General features: G+C 42.8%; 1 long non-coding RNA gene across 2 annotated transcripts in view; it reads right to left on the reverse strand.

Annotated features, from left to right (window-relative positions):
- Window positions 1–23293, reverse strand: part of LOC118972440 (uncharacterized) — a 96075-nt gene that overhangs the window by 12871 nt on the left and 59911 nt on the right. Inside the window, exons 2-3 of one of the 2 annotated variants that reach the window (XR_005061420.2) lie at window positions 14072–14159; window positions 5691–5820 (exon numbers count right to left, since the gene is read on the reverse strand). This is a non-coding gene — a long non-coding RNA (uncharacterized lncRNA). The remainder of the gene's footprint in view (window positions 1–5690; window positions 5821–14071; window positions 14160–23293) is intronic. The other variant, XR_005061419.2, reaches the window with a different exon arrangement.

Consider the following 23293-nt stretch of genomic DNA (forward strand, 5'->3'; position numbering starts at 1 on the left):
TGTTGACAATGATTATTTTTTAGAAGAGTTTCAGGTAGTGAGATAATGTGTTTTCAAAATATATATTCAACATATTCACATATATATATTTATTTAATATATTATAAATTTTATAATAAATATATATTTAATATAGTCACATGTTCTTGTGAATAACATTTTTGTATTTTTTAAAGACTGCTTAAATTCGCACTCTAAATAGATGGAACATAAACTCTACTATATTTGAGACTCACTCTAGTCATATTGCCTGAAGAATCAGAAATTATAAAGAGTAATGAATGCATTTTTTCTATAATCAGGAAAATATTCTTTAATAAAGGAAATAATTTGTGTGTCCTGTGGAAAAATTTAAAATACAGAGAAGTGCAGAGAATGGAAATCAATCCTAATCTCATCATAACGTGTTGGTATTTCCCTTCTTTTATAGATATGTTTGAGATCATACTGTATATACAACTTTTATCCTGCTTTCTTTTTATTTAATGCATAAATATATATCTATGTCACTGAAAGCTCTTTAGAAATGGAATCACATACATTCCCCATCACTGACTTAACCATTTCTCATTGGTCTCAGATTTGGTTAACAACCACAAAATGTTTCTGAATGAGACTCTCAGAACACATTTGTGAAGTTGGAGACCCTTTGTTGATGTGGCCAGTATGTGCCGAACATGGTCAAAAGGAAAGAAAGAAATCTAGCACCTCAAGGACACAAATATGGACCAAAGCACTAGCTGGGAAGCAATGGCCAGTAGCACAGATCAGATGCTTCCTCTTCCTTCTCTCTTATAATAGTGTTGCGAATGTTATACATGACTGACATGAATTGAGTCCACTTTTGAAGAAACCTTCTACCAGTTTTCATATGTTGGGGAGAGTAACAGTCCAGCAAAGAGGCCCCATCCTTAGTTCTATCTGATAAACAGGACAGAAATTTCAGGAAAAAAGGGCCCTGTTGGAAAACACCCTCAGACCCTAAAACTCACAGGAAGGAGCCACTAGTGACATTTATTTGGTGTTAGAAGAAATGTGGGGCATCCTGAGACACAAGACAAATACTGTAGGACATTTTACAGGTGAGGAAAATGAAACCTTCTCCAAAGGTTCACAAAATCGCACAGCTTCCCTTGGAGATGGTCTCCATGGTGAACCTGGCCTTCCTTTTTTCCAGGCCAATAAGCAGAGGAAGGAGCTGTAGAGACCCTGGCTGAGCACCCCCATGCTGCAGTGGATGGCTGGGGTTTACAGCAGAGGCCCCCATCCCTCCAGCCACAGGCCCAGGCCCAGGAACTCCTTCCACACTTTCGGATGCTTGAGGTTTCTCTTTTTGTTGGACTCACCACAGAATGAAACAACAGAGGCAATGGAAGCCTGCAGTCCTTCACGGATGGTCTGAATGGAAACCACGAGACCTGGCAATTCAAGGGCTTTAGCAAAATGCTGGTTTGTTTTTCATGTCCCTAAACTGGTCTGGCCAATGTCTCAGGTGACAAACAGTGAACAGCACTGGGCACTGTGTGTGCTATAATTAGGCTGGTGGGCTGGACTGGGGCTTCTTGGGACCAGACTCAGGCCATATGCTACTCCTGCAGTTATTCTGTGGCTTCATCACACAAGCTAGGGGCCCTGGCTAGGCTGATTTTATTAAAAGAAAAATAAGCTCATCACTACTGGCCAGCATATGTTTGGGTGTTTTTCTTTTTCTGATCAAGTCCCTTTGCCAAGCCACACAGTCTGTGATAAACAGAGCCTACTTACTCTGCTGGCTGGGGCTTTTCCTGGATCATGGCTACAGCTCTTACCGAAATGCCTCTGGGGCAGCTCATTTAACCAATTGTTCATTCTTTTGTGTGTGAATTTGTTCATTCATTCAATATACATTTAGTAAGCATCTGTTATGGGTATATTTTTTCCTGAGGCACTCTCCTTGGGAATACCATGAAGAATAAAAACAGATCCAGCCCTGCTCTGATAGAGCTGTAATAGAAACCAGGATAAGTGCTCTGTTGGAAAGTAGCCATTACAGGAGAATGTGCGGCAGGATGGATGGAATCCTAGCAGTTTATAGTCCCGGCTGATCAGGTCAGCTATCTTCAGTATATAGGTATTGCCTTTAATTATGTTATGAAGGTGGTAACCATCATCACTACCATCATAATAAACATTAACAAGTACAAAGTGCTTACCTGTGCCAGAAAGGAGTATCAGGACTCAAAATTTTATTTGTTAAACTGGGTTGCTGTTCTATTAAAAAAGTCTTCCCTGGGAAAGCAAATGACAGAATCATGGATGGAACTCTGGCCATACTTAAAACACTTCTGACACCAAATGTGTGGGTTTTTCACACCAAGCAATTCTCCAATTCTCCAACTGGCTGTTCCATAACATGATTCAATTCTGGAGTTAGTGCAGACCCCGCAGGTTAGCACTCAGTCCTGTAAGACTATCCCCACTTCAGAGGCCAAAAATAACTAGTGGATTCCCAGGTCACCCATACTTCAGTCCAACTTGACTACAGACTGGGGGCTCCCAAGACTCCTCCTCCTCAGGTTTGATCATTTGCTATTATGGCTCACAGAACCCAGGAATACAACTTATTATCAGTTTATTATAAAGGATACAAATGAACAACCAGATGAAGAGTACATAGGGAAAGGTCTGTAAGGGTCCTAAACACAGGAGCTTCTGTCCCTGTGGAATTGGGGGCTTGCCACCTTCCTGCCAAGCGGTTGCATTAACCAACCTGTAAGTTCTCCTAACCCTTTCATGTAGGGTTTTTATGGAGGTCCTATTACATAGGCATGATTGATTAAATCATTGGGCAATGGCAATTAAATCCCAGTCCTTCTCCCCTCCCTGGAGATTAGGTGTTGACGGTGGGGCTGAAAGTTCCAACCCTCTGATCACACGTTTGGTTCATGGGCAAGCAGCCCCACCCGGAAGCTAGCTAGAGGCCCATCAAAAGTTACCTCATTAGCATGAACTTGAGTATGTTTGAAAGAGGCTTATATTGAATAACAAAAGACTATCCTCTAACTCAGGAAATCACAAGGGTTTTAGGAGCTCTACCAGGACCCAGGGATAAAGACCAAATATATATTTCTGACTCTATCACAAAATCACAGGTCTCATATATTACAACTGAACCTCTGTCCCTACAGGGGTGTCCACATATTCATATTAATAAGAAGGCTGAGCTTTCAGTAGCTTGGAAACCCTTGGGGGCAGGAACGCAGAGCAGGTCTAGAGCTGACAGAGGTCTGCCCCCCTCTTACTCCCCACTCTTCCCCTCTCTTAACCCTCCTCTCCCACTCCCTCACTTTACCTTCTGGCCCAGTAAATTTTATGGTCTCATGATCTTGGGCCAGAGAAACTGTGAGGGCAGAGGATTTAATGGTAAACTCCACAAAGAGCAGGAATTTCAACTTTTTACCTTTATATCCCTAGCACAGCACAGAACCTGGCCCGTAATATGCACACACCACGAGTATTGAGCATATGCAGCAGGCACTGGAGTTGTGGTGACGGAAAATAACCGTATTTCAATTTGCCTGTGTGAGGGAGTGATGAACAGGTTTTCTCTCAGAAAAAGTTATCTTCTGTGTCCAGGGCAGGATAATAGAGAATCTTAGCCTCCTCTTGGTTTGAAGTTCCCTGGGACTCTAAGTAACTAGGCAGCCTATGTTTGAGGTAAGTCCGATCTGTCGTTTTTGTCCTATGTTGTTTGACACCCTATCTCTTGAAGTCAACCTACATTATTTCCATGGCTTTCAAATCCTTTCTATGTTTATCCCTTGATTTTCCCAATGTTTGACTCAAAACTCTTTGAGAGAATACACTGTCTAGTTACTTCATTTCCAATTGCGAATGAGTCTAAATGATATACCAGATACCTGGGTCTCTTGCTGGGCCCTCCCGGCCCTCCTCTGGCTCCAGCAACCCATGCTCATTACCTTCTGTGGCCTGGATGACATGATCCTGCACTACCTGGAAACATTTGGGTGGGCTGAATCCAGTTGAAAATGGCCGCATTTTCTTGCTAGTGAGGACTGTGCTGCTGAAAGTTGTGCACCGTCTCTTTCTCTTAGAGTGACCAACCTTTTTGGTCTGCATGGGGTTTTGGGGCTTCAGGAAAGTGGAGTTTCAGCACTAAATCCAGGACAGTCTGGGCAAACCAGGAAGGCTGGTCACCCTACTAGTGGAAATTAGACAGTAGAATACTCTTGCTTCTGTTACCAAACCTCAGTTTATTTGAGGGACTGTGTTTTGGCAGATAAAGGGAGGAAGAGTTGAATATAAACTGATTTTGATTCTCCACTTGCCAAGCTCCAATTTGGATAGAAATCTCCCTGCCCAATTTACTTTCCAGTAAATTAGTGGCTTCATGGGGATACGGTTAGGATTCTTTATGAAAGACCCTCATCACTTACGGGGACTCAGGCACTCTGAATAGGGAAATCCCTTTAATTCATTACTCCCACAGTAATGGTTTGGTCCAGCATCTTGCTCTCTTGCTGCACTATTTTTTGCACCAGGACTTCAACGGCCTAAGGACTCAGCAGATCCACTGGCCCACTCAGTGTGCTGTGCACCTTTGGTCACCAAGCACGAGGGTGTAAAAGAAGCAAGGCTTACATAAGCTCTAGCAGTGCAGCCAAAATTGGTGAAAGCTACAGTTTCTGTCAATCATTGATCAAAGACATGAATGAATGGAGATTTAAGAGGCTTAGACTTTATAAAAATGGATTTCCTCCAGCTCCTAGTAATTGACAACCTTTCAGAAAAGCATCAGGAGGTGCCAATGCCAGGGAGAGGCAGAAATTAAACAATATGTTTGGAAGAGCTTGAGTTTGCTTAGTAATACCTACTCAATACTTCATTATTTCATCATGTGCTATTCCCAGCCCCTTTTGCATGTCTGCTTCAGGGGGCCTGGGGGAAGCCTAGAAGACAAGAGTAATCATAACTTCATCTCTGCGGTCACAGTCTTAGAGTTTAGCAACTCCAAACTGATAATCTGTATATGTGAGAATTAAATAGATTGAAATCTAGAATCTTTAAAAAATAACCCTGAAACCTTGGCCAGTCCTTTAAGACTACATAGTCTATAATTGAAAGCTGTGCTATTTATGTGTTTCCAGATGAGATAATTAAACCCCATCTCCCCCAACTACCAGTGACAACCCATTGGGAAGTTGGTAACTGAGACCTTGTTGATGCTGTTTATCCTTTTTATAGCTGTTTTTGTAGAGGATACATGCCACCCTCTTCCATATCCCACAACTGGTACTTGACCCATCTTCCTCCAGTTAAGAGGAAAATGAATAACAGCAGCTGGCAATAAAATGAGCTGCCTGCACACAGGAATATAAACCAGAGAGAGGGTAACATGGAAAAGAATTTCCTGAAATAAAAGGACAAAACTACAGAACATTTTAACAGTCATTAAAACTCACAGACTTAACACAATTCACATAAGAACTTAATTAGGACACATGCTGTGTATTTATAGAAACAGAAAGTCTGACAGAAAAACAAAGTTGGGCAGATTTTAATGCATTTGGAAACTGTTTCAAATGGGAATTAGAATGTTACCAAGTACGAAGTGCTTACCTGAGATTTTAATATTGGAAGAGTTCTTGGTATCAATGCAGTTAAAAAAAATCTTAAAAATACCTGCTTACCTCAACTCCTGGTGATGATAGCAAATAGTGGATCTGCAGTCAGACCAGGTGGGGCAGGAGGTGTGGCTAGACTTGGGGAAGTTGGTGACTCCTGACTCCTGGCAATGGACTAATTCATGTCACATGCCACCTGTAATGCCAGGAAGTGGGTAAGTGCTGGAATCTGAGACCTTACTATGGCTTTTAAATAGGCCAAATGACTCACTCTTTTCTCTGCCACTCAGCCCCTTACTTTCTCATAGTGCTGGAAGCATATAAGAATTACTGTGTTGAACTTAAGAACAGGGGTAGATGACTGTGTGGCTACAGTGGTTTGGTTAGCTACTGGGGCACTTCAGAAGTTGGGAACTGGAATTTAATTTACCATATAGACTGCCCAACTCACACCTCAGCTGGGTGTGGCATGGTTGTCCCCTGCCCAGCCCTCCCCATGCCATTTTATCTTCCTGTACTACGTTGTTCTTGAACATCACAGATGCTGCAGGGACACGTCCATGGTAACAAGTCATCAGAAAAACTCCTCTCAGTGACCTTTACACAGGGAAGCAGTGCCCCTGGTTAACAGCTCAAGGGCTCAGCAGAACAAGCCTATCCTTAGAGTCAACCTTGCTCCTCTCTAAGCCAGGCAACATGGTTCTAGTTTCCCTCCTGACTACATCTAGCTGCAAGAACTTCTGGATTTCTTTTTCCTTCCCTTAGGATGTGGAGTTGAATCTGTAAGATTCCCTCCCAGCTCCAACATCTATGAACTTTGATCATTTATGATCCCATCTAGAAATATATAAACCCATCTGTGAATCACTTATTTGACAATGACAAGTATTATCCAGAGTGAAAAGGTTTGAGCTCTTGTCCAGCAGCTCCAAGCAGAATTGTTTCTGAGGCTGTCTGGCTTTTCCATGAGACGTGCAGTTGTCTTTCCCAGGGAGCCAGCCAAGGCTCCGGCTGGAGACAGTTACAAAGGAAAGAAGTTGATGCAGATCATAACAGTGCAATTAAAACCACCATGTTTTGACAGCCCCATTCTAAGGGTAAAAACAAGGAGGGATGAGAGGGCAGTTTTTGGGATGCTTTTGACCCTTTTGCTAGAATGATCTCATTATCTCTTGAAAAATAAAGTGGAAGATGTACTCACAGCTCTCTCCAATTAGAGGTAGCCTTTAGTTTCTTCTAGCCCCTAACCTTTTAGAGGGTTTACACATGTGTTAGAGGAAAATAGTTGTTGATCATTCTCAGTGCTATTGGCCATCTTGTACCCAATGGTAATACTTTATAATACTACACTCGACCTTGGCTATTTATCAAATTGCTCAATATGGTCTTTTTTTTTTTAAAGCACATAGGTGAATACAGACTACTAACTTTTGCCTTCTTTCTTTTCCCTAATGAAACCTCTCCTGCTAGTGTTTTCTTCTTGAAAATCTGTGATGCAAGCAGAGGGTAGCTGGACCAGCCTCCCTTGGGGCTCTTCAGTGATCCTGATGCAATCACATACTTATGATGCTATTTTTTCATAAACAGACTTTTTATTCTAGAATAGTTTTAGATTTACATACAAGTTGTGAAGACAGTACAGAGAGTTTCCACCCAGCCTCCCCTAATTATATGGTACCTTTGTCACAACTTTCATGAAACAGCATTTATACATTATTATTTACTATGGCCCATACTTCCTTCGGATATCCTCAGCTTTTACCTAATGTCCTCTCACTGTCCCAGGACCCCATCCAGGGTGCACACTGTATTTATTCATCATGTCTCCTTCTTAGGCTCCTCTTGGCTATGGCAGTTTCTCAGACTTTTCTTATTCATGGTCTTTATGGTTTTGAGAAGCACTGGTGAACACAGATTAATAATAATAATAACACAATAACGTTTTTGAGGCCTTGCATTGTGCTGAGCAATGTACAAAGTCCTTTAGACATACTGACTCATTTAATTTCCACAGCATCCACATAGGTGGCTCCTATTATTATCCTCTTTTTATAGCCAAGGAAACTGAAGCCTAAAGGGTTCAAGGTCACATAACGTAAGTGGAGGAGCAGGAAGACTGACCCAGGCAGGCTGAGTGCAGAGGTTACATGCTTAACTACCATGCTTGGTGATAAGAACAATGATGAAAAATCTCTTAGTCCTGTAGTTCTTAACAGCACATTCACATCTATCTCCATCGCTTCCTAACCATCCTGGTGAGAAGGGCAGGTTCTACCATTTTTAGAAGTCCAGCTCCTTGGTGTGGCTTCTCCCACAGATTGATCAGAGTCAGGCCAGTGTTACAATTACTTAGAAGTATCAGCCTTGCCTGTGGGCCTGTCATGCTCTGGGGGGCATAGCCCACATCTCCTTTAATGTTATCTGCCCTGTGATGTCTAAAATAATGTCTTTTACATGGCAATCTTTCATAGGTACTTGTTGAATTGGATTCCTCTTTTACAGATGAAGAAACTGAATATCAGAGAGTTAATGAAAGCCAAAAAATTCATTTTCCTTATAAATTGTGAGGCTTTTAAATCTTAAAGTCTTTCTACTGCAGGGTTTCACCTTATTGACTGTCTGTGTACCAACAAAAAAAGTATTACCAACAAAAGTTTGTTTAAGATGATGAGAGAAGCAAGAACACAGATTGGTAAAATTCAGATGACTTTAAAATGGATTTTTTTCCTCAACAAATACAAGTTCCTTCCTGGAGGTAGTGGTAGTGTGACCTTTATTTTCATTCCCTATTGGCCAAGTCTTACCAGACATAGTTATAAATCACAGCATGTCAATTTAGCTCTTTGGCTTTAATTTGTATGCCACTGGAAGAGACACTAACGTAAGTAGGAAAAATGGTTAGAAGTGCAGAGACAGAATAAGAGACAGAACAAGCTGGTGAATGAAGAACTGGCAATGTCTGCATTCACTCTCCTGAAGGAAAAGAAAGGCTCCCTTTATGCTCTTTCATCCAGAGAGAGGCTGACAGCCATCAGCACACTACAGGCTGGTTGCCTTCCTGCAAAGCAGGCTGGGTAAGACCTCATGATATCAGGAGTGGCAACCATTGTTACACTTCCCACGGGATTAGCAAGGAGAGGCCCCGCAGAGGAGGCATGAGTTGAACTTGCTTTCTAGAAAAATACTGTACCTGGGTTCAGACATTGACAACTTACTGTGTGAAATTGGCCAGTTCAGCTACTTTTTTTTTCAAGTATAGTTGATATAAACATAATGATTCAACACTTATCTCATTTTCTTCATCTCTAAAATGGGCTTAAAAACAAGTGTATCCCAGAGCTGTTGTGAGGATTTATTAGAAATAGTATGTGCAAATCATGTATGAAAAGTCCAATGAATGGCAAATGGCTTACATTCAAAATATGTGGTTATTATTAACTTGTATGTTTTCCATCTTAAAGACAGATGTAGATGATTGCCTCAGTCACATTCTAGCCACAGACTCCACTCTCCTTTCATTTAATATTCCCCAAATGAAAGTCAAAGTTATTTGAAAAAAGGCCTTTTCCTAGGGTGCAGGGTAGCCAGTTGCTGGATTTAGTCCAGTCCCGAGAGCACCTCTGCTTGCAGCGCAGCCCAGGAAGCGCGGCTCTGCAGACCCTCTGCATCTCCACAGCCAGGGTGCAGCTCCTGAGCTAGGCGCCTGCCTAGCCCCCCTGCCCCCTAAGTCCAGTCTTCACCTCCCATCCCGTTCTGCCTTCTGGGCCAGTCTGCCTCTGTTTTTCACTCCATAGTGTATTTGGCATTTTAATGACCAGGGCTTGGGCAATGGGGCAAAACCTTTGGGTCAGAACTGGGCACTATTGCCGAGGAGTTTCCCTCCATGAATGGCTTGACACTCTGCTGGGTACGAGTGGGTGGTTTTGACAGCTGCAGGGAGAGGTGCTGTGCCCTGGGGTGGGATGGGTGATGAACACACCATAAATCCCATCTGCCTAAAGCATAAATCTGAGGGCTGCACAAGTTCCGAGGCAAGGAAATTGGAACTGTGGATCCAGGTAAACAGACCTGAGTCAACAGGAGCAAAGAAACAGCTCTTGTGGCCCTGCCATCCACAGCCTTGGGCTGCCTTTTAGGAGTCATCTTTGATTTTTATGGTTTTGTGGGTTTGGGAGAGAAAACAGAGGCAGGGCAAGGATGGGACTCCTCCTTGCCGTGGCTGGGGCAAATGCTCCCCGGCGCCGTGGCATGCCGCGGAGTTTCCAGGGTGGCTGGACACTGCTGGCTCCTTCTCCCACCAGAGAAGTGAGGGAAAGGCTGCTTAGCTACCCCACGGGTCACTGATGGCAGGTCCTCTGGTGAAAACATGAGGCTGCGAGTCAGAGCACCCGGATGCCAGCTCCCGCCTTGCCGCTAATTGGTGACGTGATCTGAGGCCTCCAACTTCTCTGAATTTCAACTTCCTCCTTTACAAAATGGACATAATATCCATATCCTGCCTACCTCAGAGAATCAAATGAGATTCTAATGCCATAGTTTTGGAAACCTACTTTGTAAAACTGTCAGACTTTGTGTGAACATTTTTTAATAATTAGAAAACAGCTATCAATTGCTAAGCATTTTTTAGTACTTGGCACAGTTCTAGGGCTTAGAACAAAACAGAAATATGAGTCTTTTTCTTCAAAAAGAAGAAAATAGTGCCATTAAAGTTATTAAAATACTACAGTATAGTTAACAATACTGTATTTATTTTGCAAGCTGCTAAAATGGTAGATCATAAAAGTTATCACAAGAAAAAATGTAATTCTATGTGGTGATGGATGTTAACTAAGCTTATTGTAGTAATCATTTCACAGTATAGACATATATCAAAATCATTATGTTAAACATCTAAAACTTATATGTCACATGTCAACTGTATCTCTATGAAAAATTAATTAAAAATAAATAAAATAAAACTTTTCCTTTTCATTCATGGGCTCTCTTTCCCTGTCAATGTGGTTTATCGTTTGCTATTTAATGTTGCCACTCCCTTAGGCATGGGTGTACTTGCAGAGTACAGATGTTCATAGGCTCTCAGGAGCTCTGCTCCACGATGTCGTGTGTGTGTGTGTGTGTGTGTGTGTGTGTGGTCCACTGACTGCAGGGCCAATGTGCGTGCCCTGATTGAGGTGGGCAAGTTGAGCCAGGCATTTCTCCTTCCCCAGTTCATTGCAAACAGGTGATCTGGATGGATGGGTGAGAGGCTGGCCCTGCTAAGTTACAATAAACATACTCGGGTTCTGCCAGCCTGGAGCCAGGATGGCCTGGCCATGAGTTGCTCTCACATGTGCTCACTGGCCCTGATCTGCCCTGTGCCAGTGAGCAGGACCCTGCTGGACGGGGGTGGGGAGAGGGAGATCAAGGAGGGACCCAGGGCTCCACATACTGGGAAAGCTGGCAGCTAAGAACTCATCCTTGGTTGGTGGTGGGAGGCAGAACCACAGCTGAATTAAGGCTCCAAGCTTCTTTTTGGACTTCACTTACAAAACTCAAATTTTTGGATTGTGATTGCAGGACATTAAACTTAAAGTGGGGGATCCCCTCGGTACCAAGACCTATGTGACTATACAGCTCCTGTCCCTCAAGCCAGTCCAGGTAATTATCTCATGAGGCCTGAGGACTGCACTGTCAGGGAGCTACTCTTATTCCTGCTCAGCAGAAGAGGGAACTGACACCTTATTTGCTTGCACCAAGCCCCATAAAAGCAGAGGTGACATTTGAGCCCAAGTATAACTGAAATGATCCAACAGACTCTCTCCAATGTTAATGGATATGTGAGTTGGGCTGCTGAACTATACCCCTCAGCTGATCTAGATTAGTAAACTTACATTCAGGTACTGTTGACTCCCTTAAGAGAGAAGGCATGATGCATTTTCTCTCCAACAAAGGACATCCAGCAACACTATGAAGAGTCTTCACAGTTGATGAGGACTAACACCAGGGTGGTCGCTGAAACTATTCTCAGTCATTTACAATCATTCACTCAACCATTCAGCAAGCAATTAGTGAGTGCACATGGTAGGCAAAGATTTTGCTTGACATTTTTTGGGAATGTAAGTGTGACAAAGATCTGACCCCTCCCTTCTAGGAACTTATTTGTGCTAGAAAACTTGCAAACACTACCCTTAATGCAAGGTCAATAGTGAAAGGTGCCCTAATGGAGATACAACAACTGAGGCAGGGTAGAGGGTTCAAAGAAGAGAGGGCTTTTGGAAGTGAGTGAATAAAGCTTCCTGGTTAGGTGTTATTTAACATGGCCTTGGAGAATGTGTAGGGCTTGGCATTTTGAAGATTGTGAGGAGGGAACAGCAAGGGCAATCTATAGTGATTGGAAAAGCATGAAGCCTATTCTGGGAACTGTCCATCTTCCAATTCCTAGCATGTGTTTCCATGTCTTTACCTGATCCTGGTCCTTGGCCACACTTGAATGATCTAGTGATACACACCTCTGGAATTCTTTTTTTCTTTCTTTTATCCAAACAGATTCTGAGAATGAGGATTCTCTTCTGGTTGCAGAAGCTGTGAGCTGGCACTCCTGAGAGACTTTAGTGGTAGTTTTCTTGACATGTGTGGGATGTCAAATACATAAGGAAAATGAAGGTGACAGGCAGAGAAGCAGAGACAAGAGTGGTGGGGCTGGGAGGCAAGCATTCATTTCCTCATTTCCAGGTCTTCGCAAGGCCCAAAGGTGCATCAGCCTTCTGACCATGGACACCCCATGTCCTTCCAATCAAGCTCTCTTTTGCCTTGCTACTTTGAGATGAGTCTCTGTCCCTTGAAATCCAGAGACTTCTTCCAAAGGACTCAGGAGAGCCTGCTGCAGGGCAGGGGAAGAAGATGGAGGGGACCAAGCTGGATGGAGGGACTTTTGTGGAGGTACCTATGGTGGGACTGACCTGTTAGGATGTGGTGGTGGTGGATGCTCCGTCAGGGGGAGAGGTGATGGACACCCCCAGATTTCAAGGGATCACTGCCATGACTGTGACTCTAAATTACCACTTACTATGTATGCTCTGTATTACAGGACATGAAAACTGCTCCTGCTCCAACCTTCAGAACGATGAGTTGGCACCTGAGCCAGTCAGTGCTTCCTGTGTTTCAGTAGCCAACTGTTTTCTGGGTGTATAGAAAGATAAACAACCTGCATGAGATTTCACATCTTTAAAAAAAGGCATTTGAACTTAGTTGAATAGGTTGACAAAGTAGGATGTGATGAGAGTCCCAGCTGTGAAATGGGTTTCCAACACTTCTCAGATATTTGCATTTAGAAAATCTTTGATAAAAATACTCCTCTGGAGTGTCCATGAGGGGCGATGAGGCCACTCATAAGACACGGTCCACGCTTACTCAGCCTTGGCTCCTTTCTCTCCTCCTTCAGTAAAGACTGGCCTCTTCATTCTCAGTTTCCCCAATTCCTGCAGGCAAATCTTGTGTTTCTTGATTAGTCACTTCAGCCTGTCTTTCTTTTGTGTCCCTTCTGTTTGCACTTGCATTTTGTCTAAAGCTTTTTCTTGCTTTCCTGCTTTGGGGATTAGTTCCCACTTGGTAGAGGCAGGCTCTGTGACAGCCCTGCCAATCTCCCAGGGCTCTTGCTTCTCAGCCCCTCCAATTGGATTGGCCTTCTGTCAGTTTGGCCTGTCATATCTAAGTTTCCAGGAAGACTGATGCTATCGCAGTTCACACTTATGGGAGCATAAGAAAAACAGAGAGGGCAAATAATGGCTTAAAAATATTTTGATAATCCTGTACATTTGTTTGTATAGTTGACTGTGGATTTCCAAGAATGTGGTGGAGGAGGAAAGGGAGGCAGAATTTAATGGACCAGTTGTAGGAAATAAACTTGCAAAGCTAAAAAATATGATCTAGAGACTTTAACACAACACACACGGGGCTGATTCTATAAATAGCTGTGGCAGCATGTGGAGTTCATTAAGTTAGGGGAGTGGTTTGGGCACCTTGGAAGGTAGTGGCAAGAGCAGGCACACTCTGAGACGCGCTCTTTCACTCACAGATTTCACAGATGGCGAGAGTTTCCAAGGCTCCGTTCTCTCTGTGTCTGCCGACAGAAGAAAGTGTGGCCACACCTCACCCTTTGCCTTGGACTGGCTAGGAGTGACCAGGACTTGGAGAGCACATGCCTGGTGTGTTAATAGATCTAGCAGAGAGATTTGGAATTGGGATTGGTGAATTTGCCATCCTAATTTTTGTTCTCTGCTCTCTTTCAGAGCTACTGAATGTCATGCGTAAGTTGCTGGCTGTATATCAGAGAGCAATTAAAATATAATTTCTGGTGTTGGATGCTAAAATTTGCAATATTTCTGGCATTAGCCCAGCCCCAAAGAGGAAAACATACAAGTCGTCTTCTTCATCTATATTTTTTCTTTGAAATCCAGCTAGCTCCTTACCTCTTCAGTTTTGGAGTCTTCCCAATTTCTCAGTCTACCTCATCTTTCCTTCCTTTGAACTCAGAGTTTTTGGTTTCTATCTCTTGTGCTGTGGAAAAGGAAAGGGGATCTACAGATTAGAGTTCATATTTTGGCTGGGACTCTTGTTATGTTGAGTAAATTTGAGCTACCATCACCATTTAGACAAGGAATACTAAATGATTGATGATTACTACATTGCTTTTATGTTTTTATTTAATTCTCACTGCAACTGTATAAGGGCTCTTATTACCTTTACATTTTATGGATGGGGAAATAGAAGTTCATGGAAAAGAATTTGCCCAAGATTACATGGTTTGTAGGTGGAAAAACTGTCAGAAGTGAACCTGGATCTCCTACCTGTAGTGCTGTATTGACTCCAGGTTAACTTTTCTGAGCCTTAATTCTTTCATTTTTGAATTAGAAATAGATTGTAATGATTCCATGAGAAAGAAAGCCTAAAGTGCTAGGTTCAAAATACATGTGTATGTGAGCCCTTCTTTCCCCTCCTTCATTAATTGGATTTTATTGTATGCTACCTTTTTGTCTTCTTGTATTTAAAGAGAATTTCCACCCCAATCCTGCCTTTTCTGTGTGGTGACTCTGTCTCACACTTTATAGGTCCCATGTTATTGCACAGTAACTGTCACAAAGCATGTATGGATAGTGGGGATGACTTGATTTTGATAATCATGCCACTTTCTCTGCCTTTAGATATGCCTAGTAGCCTGGCATCATGACATACTGTCCATCTTGTGAGGTTGAGGCAGTGGAGCCTTGTTTACCACATTCCTTCACAAATGGAAGTTCAAAACTACAGTATTGCCACTCCAGGAAATTAAGTCCATTGAACAATCAAGGTTTCCAAACTATTTGGATGTTTTATTCAAAGATTCTTGGGAGTTCAATCTTCCTGTTGGCTATCCAAAAGTATTATAAAAATAGGCAATAGGCAAGAGTGTGGACATATCCAGAGACAGGGTAAACAAGGTATTTCTTGCCTCTCTGAGCTACTTGCCTGCAATAAATTTTGAATGTAGTTTTTGAATGAAGTGTTTTTAGCAAGAGAGAGATGTGGGAAGTGAGGGAAGGGAAACAAGGATGTTCAAGAAGAGGGGTAATAGGCCCTTCATTAATTTCTAGCACTTTCCTGTAGCTTGGGATGTTAGACGGTGGGAACATGCGTGTCTATGGCTGGGATGAGGCAATGGGCATGGGCCAGTGATTCTCAATCCTGGCTGCATATGAAAATAAGCTGGGGAGAATTAAAAAATGCCAGTGTCCAGGACCAAGCCCAGACCACTTGAATCCAAACCTCTTGGAATGGGACCTAGAGAACTGGTATTTAAAAAGAAAAATTCTTCAAGTCATTCTCACGTGTGATTGGGGTTGAATGAACTAACCTAGTAGTTAGCCAGATCAGGCCCAGAAACAAGCTGTTTTCCTGGCACTGTCTCTGGGAGAAGGAGTACAAGACTGTAGTTAATCTTGAAATGAAGGAAGGTGGACAATTTCAAGGAGCCCGAGGATGTGCACTTTGTGTATCTCTTTGGTGAGGTGACTACCAATCATGTGTATTAGTGTCAGGGATATAATAGTTATCTGGTAGGTGCTTGTATTGTTATATTTTTTTCTTTAGTACATTTTTTCAATTTCAGAAAGGAATAACTATGTTAAAAATGGCTATAGGGGAGGGCGGGAGCCAAGATGGCGGCATGAGTAGAGCAGTGGAAATCTCCTCCCAAAAACACATAGAGCTATGAAAATATAACAAAGAAAAATCTTCCTAAAATAGAGACCACAGGACACAGGACAACATCCAGACCACATCCACACCTGCAAGAACCCAGCGCCTTGTGAAGGGGGTAAGATACAAGCCCCAGCCCGGCGGGACCCGAGCGCCCCTCCCCCCGGCTCCCGGCGGGTGGAGAGAAACCGGAGCAGTTTTTTTTTTTGGCGAGCGCTTTTTGGAAGCCTTAGAGGGACGGGCCCCCGTTGCTGGGGAGGCAGGGTGGCGGGACCGGTGAGGAGGTGCCTGGGAACAGCGCCGGAGGACAAAGAATATCCTGCGTTTCTCCCTGCAAGACCTGGGGGCGGGTGCCTGAGACCGGTGCCTGAGGACGGAGGAGGTCGCGCGTTTTTCCCCTTTTTTTTTTTCTCTTTTTGGCAAGCGCTTTTTGGAAGCCTTGAAGGGACGGGGACCCCAGTGCTAGGGAGGCACGGTGGCGGGACTGGTGAGCGGGTGGCTGGGACCGGCGCCTGAGGACAAAGAATATCCCCCGTTTTTCCCTGCGGGACCGGTGGGCGGGTGCCTGAGACCGGCACTTGAGGACAGAGGAAATCGCGCGTTTTTCCCCTTTTTTTTTCTCTTTTCTGCGAGTGCTTTTTGGAAGCCTAAAAGGGACAGGGACCCCGGTGCTAGGGAGGCAGGGCGGCGGGACTGGTGAGCGGGTGCCTGGGACCGGCACCTGAGGACAAAGAATATCCCGCATTTTTCCCTGTGGGACCGGTGGGTGGGTGCCTGAGACCAGCACCTGAGGACGGAAGAAATCGCGCATTTTTCCCCTTTTTTTTCTCTCTTTTTGCCAAGTGCTTTTTGGAAGCCTTGAAGGGACAGGGACCCCGGTGCTAGGGAGGCAGGGCGGCAGGACTGGTGAGCGGGTGCGTGGGACCAGTGCCTGAGGACAAAGAATATTGAGCGTTCCTTCCCTGCGGGACCGGTGGGTGGGTGCTTTTTGGAAGCCTTGAAAGGACAGGGACCCTGGTGCTAGGGAGACAGGGCAGCAGGACCAGTGCGCGGGTGCCTGGGACCGGCACCTGAGGAAAAAAAAAAAAAAATCGCGTGTTTTTTCTTTTTTTTTTCCTTTCTGTTCCCTCTCTCATTGTTGCTGTTGTTGTTTTGGTTTGGAGAGTGCTTTTTGGAAATCTTAAAGGGGCAGGACAGGTCACTTAGACCAGAAGCAGGGAATCTGGGGATCTCTGGGCACTCTAACCCCCTGGGCAGCAGGGAGCACAGAGGCCCCTTACGGAGATAAATAGTCTCCTGGCTGCTCCCCCTCTAACGGGGCTCCACCATTTTGGAGGAACAGCCCCAGCCAGGCCAAGCCCACAGCAACAGTGGAGATAAACCCCAAAGCAACTGGGCAGGAAGCAGAAGCCCTGTCTGCGCACAGCTGCCCAGCACAAGCCACTAGAGGTCGCTATTCTCCCAGGAAAAGGCTACAAACCAACAAGAAGGGAAGCTCTTCCAGCGGTCACTTGTACCAGCTCTGCAGACTATCTCTATCACCATGAAAAGGCAAAACTACAGGCAGACAAAGATCACAGAGACAACACCTGAGAAGGAGACAGACCTAACTAGTCCTCCTGAAAAAGAATTCAAAATAAAAATCATGAACATGCTGACAGAGATGCAGAAAAAAATGCAAGAGCAATGGGATGAGATGCAGAGAAAAATGCAAGAGCAGTGGGATGAGATGCAGAGAAAAATGCAAGAGCAGTGGGATGAAGTCCGGAAGGAGATCACAGATGACAGGAAAGAGATCACAGAAGTGAAACAATCCCTGGAAGGATTTATAAGCAGAATGGATAAGATGCAAGAGGCCATTGAAGGAATAGAAGCCAGAGAACAGGAACGTATAGAAGCTGACATAGAGAGAGATAAAAGGATCTCCAGGAATGAAACAACACTAAGAGAAATATGTGACCAATACAAAAGGAAAAACATTCGTATTATAGGGATACCAGAAGAGGAAGAAAGAGGAAAAGGGATAGAAAGGGTCTTTGAAGAAATAATTGCTGAAAACTTCCCCAAACTGGGGGAGGAAATAATCGAACAGACCATGGAATTATACAGAACCCCCAACAGAAAGGATCCAAGGAGGACAACACCAAGACACATAATAATTAAAATGGCAAGGATCAAGGACAAGGAAAGAGTTTTAAAGGCAGCTAGAGAGAAAAAGGTCACCTATAAAGGAAAACCAATCAGGCTAACATCAGACTTCTCAACAGAAACCCTACAGGCCAGAAGAGAATGGCATGATATACTTAATGCAATGAAACAGAAGGGCCTTGAACCAAGGATACTGTATCCAGCACGACTATCATTTAAATATGATGGTGGGATCAAACAATTCCCAGACAAGCAAAAGCTGAGGGAATTTGCTTCCCACAAACCACCTCTACAGGGCATCCTACAGGGACTGCTCTAGATGGGAGCACCCCTAAAAAGAGCACAGAACAAAACACACAACATATGAAGAAGGGAGGAGGAGGAATAAGAAGGGAGAGAAGAAAAGACTCTCCAGACAGTGTATATAACAGCTCAATAAGCGAGCTAAGTTAGGCAGTAAGATACTAAAGAAGCTAACCTTGAACCTTTGGTAACCACGAATCTAAAGCCTGCAATGGCAATAAGTACATATCTTTCAATAGTCACCCTAAATGTAAATGGACTTAATGCACCAATCAAAAGACATAGAGTAATAGAATGGATAAAAAAGCAAGACCCATCTATATGCTGCTTACAAGAAACTCACCTTAAACCCAAAGATAAGCATAGACTAAAAGTCAAGGGATGGAAAAACATATTTCAGGCAAACAACAGTGAGAAGAAAGCAGGGGTTGCAGTACTAATATCAGACAAAATAGACTTCAAAACAAAGAAAGTAACAAGAGATAAAGAAGGCCACTACATAATGATAAAGGGCTTAGTCCAACAAGAGGATATAACCATTCTAAATATATATGCACCCAATACAGGAGCACCAGCATATGTGAAGCAAATACTAACAGAACTAAAGAGGGAAATAGACTGCAATGCATTCATTGTAGGAGACTTCAACACACCACTCACCCCAAAGGATAGATCCACCGGGCAGAAAATAAGTAAAGACACACAGGCACTGAACAACACACTAGAACAGATGGACCTAATAGACATCTATAGAACTTTACATCCAAAAGCAACAGGATATACATTCTTCTCAAGCGCACATGGAACATTCTCTAGAATAGACCACATACTAGCTCACAAAAAGAGCCTCAGTAAATTCCACAATATTGAAATTCTACCAATCAATTTTTCAGACCACAAAGGTATGAAAGTAGAAATAAATTCTACAAAGAAAACAAAAAGGCTCACAAACACATGGAGGCTTAACAACATGCTACTAAATAATCAATGGATCAATGAACAAATCAAAATAGAGATCAAGGAATATATAGAAACAAATGACAACAACAACACTAAGCCCCAACTTCTGTGGGATGCAGTGAAAGCAGTCTTAAGAGGAAAGTATATAGCAATCCAGGCACACTTGAAGAAGGAAGAACAATCCCAAATGAATAGTCTAACATCACAATTATTAAAACTGGAAAAAGAAGAACAAATGAGGCCTAAAGTCAGCAGAAGGAGGGACATAATAAAGATCAGAGAAGAAATAAACAAAATTGAGAAGAATAAAACAATAGCAAAAATCAACGAAACCAAGAGCTGGTTCTTTGAGAAAATAAACAAAATAGATAAGCCTCTAGCCCAACTTATTAAGAGAAAAAGAGAGTCAACACAAATCAACATAATCAGAAATGAGAATGGAAAAATCACGACAGACTCCACAGAAATACAAAGAATTATTAAAGACTACTATGAAAACCTATATGCCAACAAGCTGGAAAACCTAGAAGAAATGGACAACTTCCTAGAAAAATACAACCTCCCAAGACTGACCAAGGAAGAAACACAAAAGTTAAACAAACCAATTACAAGCAAAGAAATTGAAACAGTAATCAAAAAACTACCCAAGAACAAAACCCCGGGGCCGGACGGATTTACCTCGGAATTTTATCAGACACACAGAGAAGACATAATACCCATTCTCCTTAAAGTGTTCCACAAAATAGAAGAAGAGGGAATACTCCCAAACTCATTCTATGAAGCCAACATCACCCTAATACCAAAACCAGGCAAAGACCCCACCAAAAAAGAAAATTACAGACCAATATCCCTGATGAACGTAGATGCAAAAATACTCAATAAAATATTAGCAAACAGAATTCAACAGTATATCAAAAGGATCATACACCATGACCAAGTGGGGTTCATCCCAGGGATGCAAGGATGGTACAACATTCGAAAATCCATCAACATCATCCACCACATCAACAAAAAGAAAGACAAAAACCACATGATCATCTCCATAGATGCTGAAAAAGCATTTGACAAAATTCAACATCCATTCATGATAAAAACTCTCAGCAAAATGGGAATAGAGGGCAAGTACCTCAACATAATAAAGGCCATATATGATAAACCCACAGCCAGCATTATACTGAACAGCGAGAAGCTGAAAGCATTTCCACTGAGATCGGGAACCAGACAGGGATGCCCACTCTCCCCACTGTTATTTAACATAGTACTGGAGGTCCTAGCCACGGCAATCAGACAAAACAAAGAAATACAAGGAATCCAGATTGGTAAAGAAGAAGTTAAACTGTCACTATTTGCAGATGATATGATACTGTACATAAAAAACCCTAAAGACTCCACTCCAAAACTACTAGAACTGATATCGGAATACAGCAAAGTTGCAGGATACAAAATCAACACACAGAAATCTGTAGCTTTCCTATACACTAACAACGAATCAATAGAAAGAGAAATCAGGAAAACAATTCCATTCACCATTGCATCAAAAAGAATAAAATACCTAGGAATAAACCTAACCAAGGAAGTGAAAGACTTATACTCTGAAAACTACAAGTCACTCTTAAGAGAAATTAAAGGGGACACTAATAAATGGAAACTCATCCCATGCTCATGGCTAGGAAGAATTAATATCGTCAAAATGGCCATCCTGCCGAAAGCAATATACAAATTTGATGCAATCCCTCTCAAATTACCAGCAACATTCTTCAATGAATTGGAACAAATAATTCAAAAATTCATATGGAAACACCAAAGACCCCGAATAGCCAAAGCAATCCTGAAAAAGAAGAATAAAGTAGGGGGGATCTCACTCCCCAACTTCAAGCTCTACTACAAAGCCATAGTAATCAAGACAATTTGGTACTGGCACAAGAACAGAGCCACAGACCAGTGGAACAGATTAGAGACCCCAGAAATTAACCCAAACATATATGGTCAATTAATATTTGATAAAGGAGCCATGGACATACAATGGCAAAATGACAGTCTCTTCAACAGATGGTGCTGGCAAAACTGGACAGCTACATGTAGGAGAATGAAACTGGACCATTGTCTAACCCCATATACAAAGGTAAACTCAAAATGGATCAAAGACCTGAATGTAAGTCACGAAACCATTAAACTCTTGGAAAAAAACATAGGCAAAAACCTCTTAGACATAAACATGAGTGATCTCTTCTTGAACATATCTCCCCGGGCAAGGAAAACAACAGCAAAAATGAGCAAGTGGGACTACATTAAGCTGAAAAGCTTCTGTACAGCGAAAGACACCATCAATAGAACAAAAAGGAACCCTACAGTATGGGAGAATATATTTGAAAATGACAGATCTGATAAAGGCTTGACGTCCAGAATATATAAAGAGCTCACACGCCTCAACAAACAAAAAACAAATAACCCAATTAAAAAATGGGCAGAGGAACTGAATAGACAGTTCTCCAAAAAAGAAATACAGATGGCCAAGAGACACATGAAAAGATGCTCCACATCGCTAATTATCAGAGAAATGCAAATTAAAACTACAATGAGGTATCACCTCACACCAGTAAGGATAGCTGCCATCCAAAAGACAAACAACAACAAATGTTGGCGAGGCTGTGGAGAAAGGGGAACCCTCCTACACTGCTGGTGGGAATGTAAATTAGTTCAACCATTGTGGAAAGCAGTATGGAGGTGCATCAAAATGCTCAAAACAGACCTACCATTTGACCCAGGAATTCCACTCCTAGGAATTTACCCTAAGAACGCAGCAATCAAGTTTGAGAAAGACAGATGCACTCCTATGTTTATCGCAGCACTATTTACAATAGCCAAGAACTGGAAGCAACCTAAATGTCCATCTGTAGATGAATGGATAAAGAAGATGTGGTACATATACACAATGGAATACTACTCAGCCATAAGAAGTGGAAAAATCCAACCATTTGCAGCAACATGGATGGAGCTGGAGAGTATTATGCTCAGTGAAATAAGCCAAGCGGAGAAAGAGAAATACCAAATGATTTCACTCATCTGAGGAGTATAGGAACAAAGGAAAAACTGAAGGAACAAAACAGCAGCAGAATTACAGAACCCAAAAATGGACTAACAGGTACCAAAGGGAAAGGAAGTGGGGAGGATGGGCGGGCGGGGAGGGATAAGGGGGGGGAAGAAGAAGGGGGGTATTAAGATTAGCATGCATGGGGGGGAGGGAGAAAGGGGAGGGTGGGCTGCACAACATAGAGAGGACAAGTAGTGACTCTACAACATTTTGCTAAGCTGATGGACAGTAACCGTAATGTGGTTGTTAGGGGGGACCTGATATAGGGGAGAGCATAGTAAACATAGTATTCTTCAGGTAAGTGTAGATTAAAAATTTAAAAAAAAAAAAAAGAAAGAAAGAAAGAAAAGGGGGATTACTCCTTAACAGGATAAAACTATTGGTAAATCAAAGATCAACGCATGCTTTAAATATCCTTAATGTTGATCACTTAAAGGGTGTCAGATGATCAGCTATGGAGGTACTCTTTTCTGATAATATTCCTTTCTCTTAATTAAAAAAAAAAAAAAAAAAAGCAGTTACTGTGTGCTGACCTCCAATGAGTTCTGCACAGTGGTATAGAGGGCATGTCAAAGTGTGGGCAAAGGGTCTGTTTGTTTCTACGCAGAAGATCAAGGCCTAGCTTGGATACCCAGAAAATGAACTAAGATACGATATGAGGAGGAGCTTCCGGCATCAGCACTCTCTGGAGGACTCGTGCCGGGGGATGATCATCAAAAAGCCTCCACAGGGATCCGGACGATGCTGCGGTTGTGGCTGCATCCAGCCCACCATCTCCTGGACTTGCCATGAGAAGGAGGAGGGAGATGTCTAGGCTGGCATGTGCATACAGTGAGACAACGAATTTGACTGGATCTGTACTGTTGGAACTCAACCAGGAGTTGGGAGGGGTGCAAGTTGTAGCACCCCAAAATCTCATGACTATAGACTATCTATGGTTAAAAGAACATATGGG

This window comes from Manis javanica, chromosome 8 (assembly GCF_040802235.1).
Source record: "Manis javanica isolate MJ-LG chromosome 8, MJ_LKY, whole genome shotgun sequence".
Taxonomy (NCBI): domain Eukaryota; kingdom Metazoa; phylum Chordata; class Mammalia; order Pholidota; family Manidae; genus Manis; species Manis javanica.